The 12,442-nt window shown below is 39.3% G+C and overlaps 1 protein-coding gene across 1 annotated transcript in view; it reads left to right on the top strand.

Moving 5' to 3' along the window:
* Positions 1-6: 6 nt before the first annotated feature.
* The window catches only part of TRPC6 (transient receptor potential cation channel subfamily C member 6), a 76,880-nt gene continuing 64,444 nt past the window's right edge, over positions 7-12,442 (top strand). The window contains exon 1 of the mRNA XM_015647785.1: positions 7-129. The gene's annotated coding sequence lies outside the window, so the exon portion shown is untranslated. The remainder of the gene's footprint in view (positions 130-12,442) is intronic.

The raw sequence follows: 12,442 nt of genomic DNA on the forward strand, positions 1-12,442 counted from the left end.
GCCCTACGCCCCGCGGAAGGGCAGCTCCCCGGCGCCGGGGGCCCGGCGGAACGACAGCCAGGACTACCTGCTGCTGGACGCGGAGTTGTGCGAGGAGAGCGCCCTGCCGCCCTACGCCTTCTACCCGGTGTGAGTCCCGCCGGGCGGAGCGGGCGCGGGGGAGGCGGTGGCGGGACAGGTGCAGCGGGCGGGGGGCGCGGCAGCCGTGGCGGGGGGACCTGTGCTCTGCCCTCGCCCTCTCCGGGGGACGAGCCGGGTGGCTGCGCTTGGAAAGGCACAGGAGCAGCGCTGGCATCGCCGTGCCCGGGCTGGCGGGTCTCCTCCGAGAACACCGTGGTGCCTTCCCGCTGACAGGGAGGCGGAGGGTGGCTTGGGTTCAGTTGTGGAGAGCCGGACAAGAGACGTCCGTGTACATAAAACCGATGGCGTCTAATGGGTTAAATGTAATTACAGAATTTTTAACTCCTGTGATCGGTTGCTCCCACCGAGAGAGCGCACATTGCAGGTGTGTGCATAAAACCATCCTCCTTTCCTTATTGCAAAATAAATGCAAAAAACTCCATCCTCCTATCATTATTTTTGTAAGAGCCATGTAGCCTCGTGTAATTTCATTAGGTGAGTTTTGGCAGGTAGTTATCGTTGAAAGCAGAGTGTAAGAACATATTCAATAAAAGCTAAATTATGTAAAAATAGATTACAAAGGTTCCAGGAACCACAACTTAACGTCCCCGTCGATTGGCGTTCAGTGTTGACAGTGTCCCCCTGGTTGTGTGCTGTCAGCATGACTACTGTAATTACCACTTGTTAATGCTTCTGGGGAGAAGCTATCCAACAGAGGGGGAAAATGGGTATTAAGCAATGCAAGATGAGTCCTAAAATCTCAGAGGATTGCTAGAAGATGTGTACTTTCTTTTGTAGAAATTATATTTTATTGCTTAACTGGTAAATTCCAGTTACCAGTCTCTCCTAATATTTGCTGTTTTATCTGTGAGCCACCTACCAGCCGCTTGACAGCTACCTGGATATAGGAAAGGAATAACAACAATGAAACTGGGAACACTTACAGTGCTTGAATATTTATCAACTCAGCTAAGAACAACCAGAGTTTTCAAAATTTACTGCTGTACTGCTGTTCTTGAGTGTCTTTGTGGATCACTAATTCAGTATGCTCAATAGCTGAAGCAGGCACACTGGACTTAAAAATATGTCTCAAAATATATGAATGCATCTACCTAATGAATCCTTTCAGAAAAGAAAAGCCTTATGATGTTTATTTCAGATTGGTTCTCACTAGTGGACTAAAGCTTTGAACTAATATGGAAATTCTGAAATTCTTTTGCCATCTACTCATTCAGAATGGTTGTGCAGCTGTGAGAGGATAGGTCTTGCATAAGTGTTTCAAATCATCTCCTCAAACAAAATGTGCCAGTCTGTGGGGTGCTGATACTTTCCCTTCAAGAGTGAAGTGAAAAAAGTGCCTGTGCTAGCAGCTCTTGGTCCAGCACAGGCCCAATGAGAGATTGCCTCTCATCACCTCACAGTGGCCATAAGGAAAGCCTGCATCCTAATCAAGTCGCTTTGTAGAACAAGGGTAGCACTAACCACGGGAAGTTATCAAGGGCTTGTTTTTGACGTGCACGTTAGGCATGGAGAAGTTGTTCTTTGGGCTTTCTCTGGATGTGGAAGAGTCACTTCACAGAGATCCATAGACAATGCCTACATGCAGCCACTGCCAGGACTTCCTTGGCTGGTTGGAATGAATGCAGGGAGCGAATAGGCTCCTCCAGGCTATGCTGATTACCAAGCACAGTTTTTAAGTTTTTCTGCCTAGCTTCCAGCTACATCCCATTTCAGGTACATTTTGCAGATATACCTTTTCAGCCAAAAGTCATCAGTTTTGCTAGAGACCTTCATATGGCCAAGAATTTAATAAATAATGATCCGGGCCATGTGCAGAGGACAGTCCAAAAAAAGCCGAGTTTTACTTCCTTTTAAACGTTATGAGAGGGTAACACACTTACTGGTATAGTATGGCATGTGACTATTGCTTGAATAAGGAAAAGTTTTTTCTCAAGTGGTGATTTAGTGCTAATGCTGATGTTACTGCATATGTTGTTTGTAGAACACGCTTTTCATGTGTTGTTTTGTGGCTGCCGTTAAGTGCTGTAGTTTCTGGATGATAATAAAAACACAAACCGTTTACAGAGATCTATTTCCTGTATTGTAGCTCCTCTTTCTGGAGAACAGATTTATTGTATCCAAGGTAGCTGCTACCTTTATTGCAAAAAAGATTTCAAGGAGGTACCTTGAACTCCTCAGCTGTGCCAAGTAGGGTCACACAGTCTACTGGCAGTGGATGGAAGGCTTTTACCTTTATATGTGGTTCGATGCAAAACAAAATTCAAACAGAATTTTGTGCTGAAAAATCCTGCTTTTCTTTTGAATTGAGAACCTTAAGCAGGAAACCAAATATTTGGGCAATCTATAGAATTTGTAAATTAGTTATTTCCAAAAGATGAGGCTGCTTTCTAAGAATTAAGACTTTTAAGATGTGTTAGAAATTATATGCAAGTAAACATTTTCTTTCTAGTAGTGCTCTTCCATCTAGTCATTGTGTCTTCCACCTTATGTATCAAGAAATACATTGCAATATACATGTCAGAAGATTGACTTTAGGAATGTAAAAATGTGTATGTGTTGGGATTTGTCCCTCCTGTGCAAGTATTTCATTGAGAAAGAGCCCAGTGTAGGGGTTTAAAACAGGATGGAAAGTTCATTTTAACGTCTAACCCTAAATCTGAATGCTGATGTGCAGTAGGATTTGATAGCACTTCTATATAAACTTCCCTGCTAAAGAAATGTTAGTGAAGGACAGATTGTCACTGTACTAGGCTAGTGAGAAGACACTAATTCAATCAGACATTTGGTTATACTGCTTATTTATACTTTGCAATATTTTGCATTGTGAAAAATAAATGTTTTCTTATAGATGTGAGAAGGGATAATTGTGTATTAAAATGTCAGTTGTAAAGTAAATGAGGCACACAAATTATGACATGAAAACAGGGGGAAAAAGGGTTCCAATGTGCATAACTGCCTTTAGACATAGACTATTCCTCAACTTCTCTGGTTTTCCAGCTAAGTGTTTCTTGAAATTACCAAACCTAGTACATACTTAAAAACCTACTCTTTGTTAAATAACATTTTTAATGGTTTCTTTCCTGCCTGCAATAAAGCAGTGTCTGCCATTGACATAACATAATTTTTATCTCTAGTCTCAACTGTCTTGCTTGAAATGACCTGTAAAATTATTTTCCAGACTCTTCATTAGACATAATCTCTTCAGGGAGTACTGCACAATGTGGCAGCTGTGTTTCAGATTGTCAACCTCTTTGATGAGATGCTTTTTCTTCTGAAAATATGTTTCAGTGGTCTTGTTGAGATCAAAAAAGTAGAAGAGTTTCTATGGAGGGGGGGGTAATTTCCTTTTATAGCCTAGTGTATGGAACAAATATACAAATCATCATGTGATTTAGGTTTGATGGATCTACTTCATACTGGGCACTGGAAAAAAAAATCATGTCTGAATCTCTCATGTTCTGGACAACTAAATGTAATTCCTGAGGTCTTGAGTAAAAGGATAACAACATTGTTATCAAACCTCAGAAAATCCAGCTTTGAGTTCACTCTGTGTATCCTGCAAGTAGGTAGAAGAGAATGCTTAATTTTTTCAGCATCACATATATCTTTATTTATTTCATACTAGGTAGGCTTTCTTCCCCCCACATGTTCATTTTTGATGAAGGCTTGTGGGATTTCTTGGGTTTAGTTATTAGGCATTATTGTGTTTGCTTTGTACACTCACTAATTTAACTGAGAACTCCTTTGGTCAGCTACAATTCCCAGTTTCCTATGCTAATACTTCATAGTCATTTTGCTTGAGCCACTGCAATATATCTGGAAGTTTATTTATACCCTAGCTCTCATGTAGTCACCAAACAAATGAAATTCACCTCTCTGGGGGACATAATTTTGTAAAACTGGAAGATTTCCATGAAAATATAAGTAATTTCTTAAATTTGCATGAGGAGGGTAGAGTAGTGATTCAGAAATGTGTGGGATGTATATGGCATACTTTTCAATGTAAATGTTAATAACCAGCATGCTATTTGTCAAACACTCTCCCAGCAGCATTTGCCACCACAGAGGCTGAAGGTTATAATAACTGGCTACTTGAAGAATTCCTGCCAAAATTGGTATCCCCAAAGAAAGGCGGTTTGGCATGGTGGGTCTGCGTCATCAGGCTGTGTTAGACTTTCCAGCTCTGCAAACTTCAGCAGAAAAAGAAAAGTTTGGCAGTTAAACTGTGTTCATCCAATCCTTAGTAACTTGATTTCATACCTCAGGTTGTTGCACAGTGTCAGGCAATGCCTTAGCAGAAGGCCTTTGACTTGAGGGGCGTACAGTGACTCTTATATACAGGTTTGTGCTCTTACTTGTGAGTCTAGCCACTTGCACTCCTCCTTAGCAGGAGGCTTAAAGGATTTGCGTTGATAAGCGGTGCTTAAATATAAGTTTTGATAATTAAATGTGGGCAAAAAGCTTAACAGTAATTAGATGACAGGCAGTGTTCTCTGGAATGGATTAACAATTTTGTCTTGAAGTAGAATGGTTATTTGTTTAGCACTGAAAGATCACAATCAAGTATACTATTTTTAGTGAAATAAAACGTGTGGAATATAATGTGAAGATGACTGACTAAAGTCTGGGTTTATTTTCTATATCTGTTTCTTTACAACTATGCTTTTTTTCCTTCCAATAGTGCATTTGTAAGCACAGCTCTATTGTAACCACCAGTCTGATATGTTTGAATAAATTTTTGTCAATATTGAAAAAAATACAGATAAAAGGCAAGCTTTGGCATTAGGGATAGAATGTGAGATTTACTACAAGAACCCCAAATAAGTGAAATAAAGCATATCAAGTATTGCCATTTTTAGGTTTATTCTCAAAGCTGTGTAGGAAGTGGATAACTTGTCTTCTGGAAGAGTTGAATGTAGTTCCCTTTTGTTAAAATAAAAAAAAAAAAAGCTTATATGAATAAAATATCAGTATTGGGGTCATGAGCTCAGATGATGCCAGTTCAGAAGAGCATGACTGGAATTAATTTTTAGTGTTAGAACTTGATTAAATAATGGGTTTAAGGTCAGTATTTATCTTAGTGAAGAGAACAAAGAAGTGAGGATATAAAAAATATTTAGCATCTATGAGGCCTTTCATGCAGGTAGGAAGAGGGATCATAAACCAGAGGATCGTGGTTGATCTGTAGAAAACAGAATGCAGACTACAAAGCCTGGTGCTGCTGCAGCACTAACAGTTTTGCAGAGCATTCAGAGTGGAGAATTTTCATAAAGCTTTGTGCTGTGCTGCAAAATCATACAAGGGTTTGGGTTGGGAGAGACCTTAAAGATTGTCCAATTCCAACACCCCTGCTATGGGCAGGGATGCCACCCATTGGATCAGCTTGCTCAGAGCTCCAACCAGCCTGGCCTAGGACACTTCCAGCCATGGGGCATCCACAACCTCTCTGAGGAACCTGTTCCAGTTGTCTCAGTACCCTCTGACCAAAGAAGTTCTTCCTAACAGCTAATCAAATCTCTCCTGTTGTAGTTTAAAGCCATTCCTTCTTGTCCTGTCACTGCCTGCAAGTGTCATATCAGCATAACCAGCAAATAGGTGAATGTCCAGCAGACTGAAGGGGTGGATTCAGAGCTGGTCTGGTGCCTCTTGTCATCTTCTGTCAGCACTGGTGTTAGTTCAGAGGAACACCTGGTTGTGCTGATTTTCCTCCTGGCCCAGACTGGGTTTCTCCTATTGTGCACGTTGTGTGACTTTTGGACTGATGACTGACTGCTTAGCAGCTTTTCAAAGGGGAAGACTCCTTTATCTTTGAGGGATGATTTACGTTTTTCTTTCCCTTCTGTAAGATGTTTGCCTGCCATCAACATGTTTCAGCTTTTCTAGTTGTGATTTCCCCCTCTTATTTGGAACAGGTAGCCAGGCCAGACTGATAAACTTTGTTAGTCCCACTCTGTGCACATGTCCTAGGCCTGCTAAGTAGTAATAGCCCACAGTAAACTTCTATAATAATTGTTCCTAAGCAACTGTTTTTCATGATAGAAAATCATAAACCAATTTTCCTTTCTGCTTTTCAATGCAGTAGTTGATTTTCTATACTAGTTTTATTTCCACTGTGCTAATCTTTAGCTATATGCTTTTCTTCCTGAAGATAACCTAAAATTACTTTCAATTTTCAAGTCTTATAAAAAATTTCTTAATAAAAGGAACATGTGCTAGTAATTTCTAGTTTACTATCTTCATTTGCTGAGGTTGTTGTATTGTACATGAGTCAAAGTTATGTGTTTTTGTTTTTTTTTCCATCTGGATTTATTAATTTATAGTAATGATCCAAGTATGTTACCTACCAAAAGCTGTTGAAATGGTAATTGAAAGTTTATAGTGCTTTATTTGGGGATATGTGGGAGAGGAGTTCTTGAAAGTTACATGTCTGCTATAGCAGTGGTGCTTATTCAAAGAGAAACCCTGTGCTCTGAGAACTCTCAAGTGTCTCTTAGCCCTGAAGGATAAATATGAGTGTTCAAGGATCTGTCTGTGCCATGTCCACTGCTTGTCTCGTGCTTTCCTCTGTCCTGTAGGAGCACATAGAATAGGATGGCTGCTCAGAGGGTTCAGGCTCTGCAAAGGATCATCTCGCTCCACCAGTGAGTGGATTACCTAGTTATCTTGACAAATCAGATGCAAAAGCAGGCTGTGGGAAGGCAGCAGTGACTCTTCCTCTCTGTAGATTTTGTATTCCTCTCCCTTTAAGAACAAGTTTCCTATTAATTACTCAGGATGGTTTGTGAAGAGTGCTGCTCTTGTGAGTCTTAAAGTGAGTCTTGATGGTCTCAACTGAATCTTAGAATAATCCTTCTCCCCATACAAGACACAAATTTGTTTTCTCTCTTTTAAGTGTAGAAATCTGAGCTAAAAACTACAACAACCCTTGATAAAAGTACAATCAAAGTGCAGTAGCTCTTAGAAAACTTAGCTAATATGACTTCATTTTCAAGTAGTAGGCATGGGATGAAACTTTTCAAAGATGCTGGGTATTTTGTATGGCCTCTGTGAGATGTTCTCACTTCAGGATCTTGAAACCTAAACTGTACAATACCAAAAGCTCTGGAAAACTTGGGCTGTAATCCATATTACGGTTCAAGTCCCTTGGATGTCAGTGAGACTGGGAGTCTGTAACAACCTCTTGCTGCCCAGGGAAGACTAAGGAGTTGGGTCAACATGGCAGATAAGTTGGAGCAAAACCAAGAACATCTTGAACTGACATCTAAGCAACAAATAAAAGAACCTTAAGTTTCTGAAGATACAGTTTAGATCATTTGAAACATTTTGTAGAACACTTCTAACAAAAAATTCAGCAAATAGCAGTATCTCCAGGTCTGCAGAATAAATGCTGACTATGGTACAAAGCTGAAGAAGTTAATGTTCCCTACATTTCTTCAGAGAAGAATTTTGGAGGTTTAAGTCAGAAAGCTATTTAATAATTTAGAAACATCTGATGTGAGCACATTTGTAGGTAAACAGCAAATGATGTGATAGTGAAATTTCAGAACTTCTTTGTATGATAAAATAATAATGATGTTACCTAACATGTTGATATATAAAATATACACTGGGATTTCTTACCCCACAGCCACTTCCATCCTAAAATAAGCAACAGCATTTAATGCACAACAGGAAGAGAAACTTAAAAAATAATCTAGGCAGGGATTTGCAGAGACAGCAAGGCTAATGCCTCTCATTTTACAAAGCTGTCTGAGGATCTTTCATGACCTGAGGTTTCTATGTTACTGATTCTACATCAAATCCAAAAGCCAGCAGACATTTCCCTAGTTATCAGTGAGAGCACTGAAAATGCCTTAGAGGGAAAGAATATCCTTGTGGTTTAAGTAGCTTTGTGCAGGACATGGATCAATGGGGAAGGTGCTGGTAGCAGCACTGCTGGGTATCTGTGTGCCTTTTTGAAGATCCCTCTATAACTATACTTTTGACTGCATACAGGTCTTGGTATCTCCAGAGGGCCAGAAAAGGCATGGAAGTACACATGGAGGAGGAGGGGAAATAGACTCACTGCGGGGACATGTGGTCCAGTTCCTCTATGTATTTAGAGACCTGAGGACAGTTTTGGGGAATCAGAATTACATGACAGATTCAACTGCAAAGTGCCTTTTGTTGAGTGAGATGTAATTTCTGAATAGTTTCCATGTCTGGAATAATTCTTTTGAATCTATCAATATTGTATTGTCAGAGGGGGAATGTTGCCCCAAAGATGGATTTCCAGCCAGACAGCAGAGGCACAGTACAGCTGAGTGCTCTTTACTGTAAGAAGTATGGAACAAGGTGTGTGGTGCTGAATGTCATCTGAAAATGGAAGTGTGTCCATCTGTGTGAGCTCACATCCAGACTCAGCAGCAGGCTGCTGCTTGTAAGGGGCATGAGGTGGCTCTTTTTGCATGTGTTACAGGGTTGGGATCCTGCCTCTGCACCTGCTGGGGTTGTACTGCTCTGCTATGCCATGATAGCAAGCAGGCAAGATCATCCCAGCTGTATCATCATGTTGCACTGTCTGTTTGTTGAGGTAAGCACAGCTTTTTGTTATGCTCATTGGGCGGGTTCTCATGTCGCTGTAATCATAACATTTGTCCTGAGTGTAGGCAATGGGACATTAGCAGAATGTGTTCAGATATACTTACAGGTGTCACTGTCTTGGCTGGAGAGTCAGTGATGGATGGGATCAGCTTTCCTCTCACTCTGCTTGGTAATCCCTGAGCCTGAGATAAAAGGTAGAAAAAAACAAGAGAGCATCTACTACTGTTCTATATTCTTGAAAGTACTAGTTCTGAGAATATGACAGGCAGTAAATATGAAATTATGACAGCTAAATACCTTACAAAAAAAGGCAAGGGGCTAAAAATAATGTAACTGGAGGGGATGTTTAAAAGGAATTGAAAAAGTTGTGGATGTTCAAAATAAGACTGCATTTTTTTCCCACCTGTCTACAGTCATCAATTAGCATTTTATAAATTCAAGGTAATTTCTAGAAAGCAGCAAAGACAGATGAAGCTTCTGTAAATTCTCATGCACAGGAATGGGAGTGGGGAAGAAGGAAGGTAAAACTATTTTCATGACAATTTTCATGTGCAGCATCTAGAGAAATGATATGTCAACTAGACTAACTTTATATCCCAGACATTACTGATGCATGAGAGCATGACTCTCTGTTCCTCACACTTTGCACTTACTGCTGCTCCAGAGAGTACATAGCATAACACTTACAGGAGGATCATGAGGAAAAAAGTCCAGTTTCTAAGTAAATAAAAATTGTAAGTAAAACTCTAAAAGTGCATGTTTTGTCTTTTGGGTTTGTTTCCTTCCCCTTCCCTTCTCCTGGGATGTCACCTTTCATGCTTGGCAAAAAAAAAAACGATTTCATTTTTCCAGTAGAGAATACATATATTCACAACACAAGGCTGTGTTCCCATTTTCTCAAGTCCTGTGTAAAAATGAAAGCTAGGTATGTTGAAACTTCTGTTCCTGTGGAATGTTACTGGTTTTGTATCTGTTTTTGTGGTTTAAAAAATTACTTTAATTCTTTTTTTTTCCAAATAAGTCTTGACAGTGCTGTTCTCAGAAGTTTTCTCCATTGGCTTTTTGATCTAAAGTGTTTCAGTATGGCTGAAATAAGAATGTTGGCATTTGGCTTGTTGAGCCACCATAAATGACAGATGGGTTGATTCAATATTAGCTGCTTTTGAATCCCCCCTGGGATGGCTGCAGAGAGGACAGTTCCAGCTCTCTGCTGAACTCTTTCCCACTCTGTGTACGTGGCTTGGCTCCCTCGGCAGTCAGCCATGCTCAGAGTGTACCTGCTTGTTGGTGTTTGATGTTCTCTCAAGAGACCAGCCCAGGCAAAGCAATTGTGACCAAAACTACAGATCTGTCTCCCTTCAGCAGGTAAATGAAGCTAACTGTGCTGTGGAACTCATGCAAAGTTGTACATTTCAGATCAGTTATAAAGCAACCACACAAATGCTTTCTTCTCCTCTACAATATGAAAGTTTGGGTTCAGGCAATGGAGCCTCCCCTTCTCCCCTTAATTTTAATGTATTTGGTTAAAATGTCGTAAGTGAAGATAGGCAGTTAGATAAGCAAAAAGAATTCCTGATGAAAGTTTTTGTTTTTTTTTCAGAACCTGTATGCATCACCAAATAAACAAAAAGGCCACTTTGATTCTTATTTCTCCTGGTGTACTTTATTTCTCCAGCAGGAGAGTTTCCTTCCATCCAAACAAACTGCTATTGTATGGGTCGTAACTCTGCTAGTGTCCATGCAATTTCATGCTAAAAAATGCTGTACATTGTTATTCTGCTTTGATTTGCTGGATTCTCTGGATGTTAGAATCATCATTCTTTATCGCTTAACACTATATAACAAAAGAAAGTTTTAATTAGACTGCAGTTCCTCTCTGGAGCATGTTACAGATCCGGTATAATTTGATAATAAAAGTAGGACCATGTGAGAACTGGTTATCATTGGTATTTACTGTTGTACCTGAAAGTCAGTGCTCCAAATTCTTTCAGTTTGAATCAAGGTATCAGTTTGAATAAATACCCGGTAGGAAACTTTCTCATTTCTGTATTTCATCATAGTGAATTATTTAGCAGTAAGGTAGGTTTGTGGGGTGTCAAAGACCAAATTGCAAGACCAGTTTCAACTCAGGAAGAACAGAAATCTCAATCCACAACAGCTACCTGCCAGAAAAATATTAGCAAGGAAGAACTAACTGTTCTTGTGTCTCTTCAGTATGTTTGGTTTTTTTTCTTGAAGAAAAAGGTCTCAAGGTTTTCTCTGTATATTTTGAAGCTTTATTTTTCCCCTGTGGAAGCAAAACTCTTGATTTCATATTAGCTATAATAACAAGGGTTTTGTCAAGTGATTGTAAAATCCTCCCTATTCAACTCTATTATTATTACCTAACTGGAGAGCAGTAACAGCTAATGACATTGTCATGTGACTAACGAGTTCATGGATTGATTCTATTCTGTGTGACCAAAGGCAACATGGTGTTCAGTGAAGGCCAGGGCATTTTAATCTCTTCTGAGTGACAATTTTTGCAAATGTGACATATTCTGCAAAATATTCTGCAATTATGAAGTAATAGTAGCGGTTAAAAGTCTCATTCAATGCTGTTGATCCATCAAATCTGATCACAGCTCTTTTTTAGCTTGTGCTGTGTACTGCTATCACTGTTATATCTCAGATCTGAGAAAATGATCTTTTCCTGATGGAATTGTGTGTGACTTGCCACTAATTCTGTTTTCTCTAAAAGTATCACCGAGGTCATGATACCAAGAACTTTAATTGTGCATAGCAGAGAACAATAAAAATCATCATTGTTTCTTTATTATTATAAGGTAATTAATTTGAACAACAGTAATTATAGATACTAGAAGTAAACCAAAGCAGTTCTTTTTTTTTTTTACATTGTTTTCCATTTTGTGTAAGCACACATTGGAATGCTAAGATCTTCTGCAGGAATTCTTCATCCTGAAGTTATACTGCTGCAATTTTTATTGTGTGTGTGTGTGTTAAGATAAATTTAATGATATTGCATGGATTCTTTAATTAGAAGAACATCACATTTACATGATGAAAAGGGCTTATTCCTAACGCAGATGCAGGAAGAGGATCAATAGGCACACTTCATTATTTTCTCACAAACAGAGCTGTTAAAAAAATTGTCTCCTGGATATGAACATTGTATGTTGTGCAAACCTTTATTTTATCTAAGAAAAGTTTGCTTAGATCTAGTGTTCTCTCTGAAGTTTTTGTTAGTGTCAGCCTTTCATCATTGGTTGAGTTTACAAATGCAGTTTCTCAGTGAAATTTTAATTTTTTAGAAATACATGGTCAAACCTAGATTCATATTAGGTGATGGACACATTTTATTGTATACAGAGTATAATGGAAGAACAAGTGGATAAGCATATTAAGTTCCTGAATCAGTCAAATGTGACTGCTGGAATAATCTTACTCATTACATTTTTCTCAATTGTATTTGCTATATTACTGCATATCTGGGTATTTGAAACACAATTATCTCTAGGTTACTTACTGTCTTTAGTATAGTTATACTCTCTTTTTTTGCAAAGCAGAGACAACTTACTGTTCCTTCTTCCTCAGGTGCCAAGCAGAAAGTGTACATGCTGCTTCTGCAGAAGGAAGTTGCTCTGTCACTAAACCCTGACCTCTCATCCAATTCCAATAGATTTTCCTATTGCTCTTTTCTGTTCAGACATTTAAAAGA

Source organism: Parus major, chromosome 1 (genome assembly GCF_001522545.3).
Source record: "Parus major isolate Abel chromosome 1, Parus_major1.1, whole genome shotgun sequence".
Taxonomy (NCBI): domain Eukaryota; kingdom Metazoa; phylum Chordata; class Aves; order Passeriformes; family Paridae; genus Parus; species Parus major.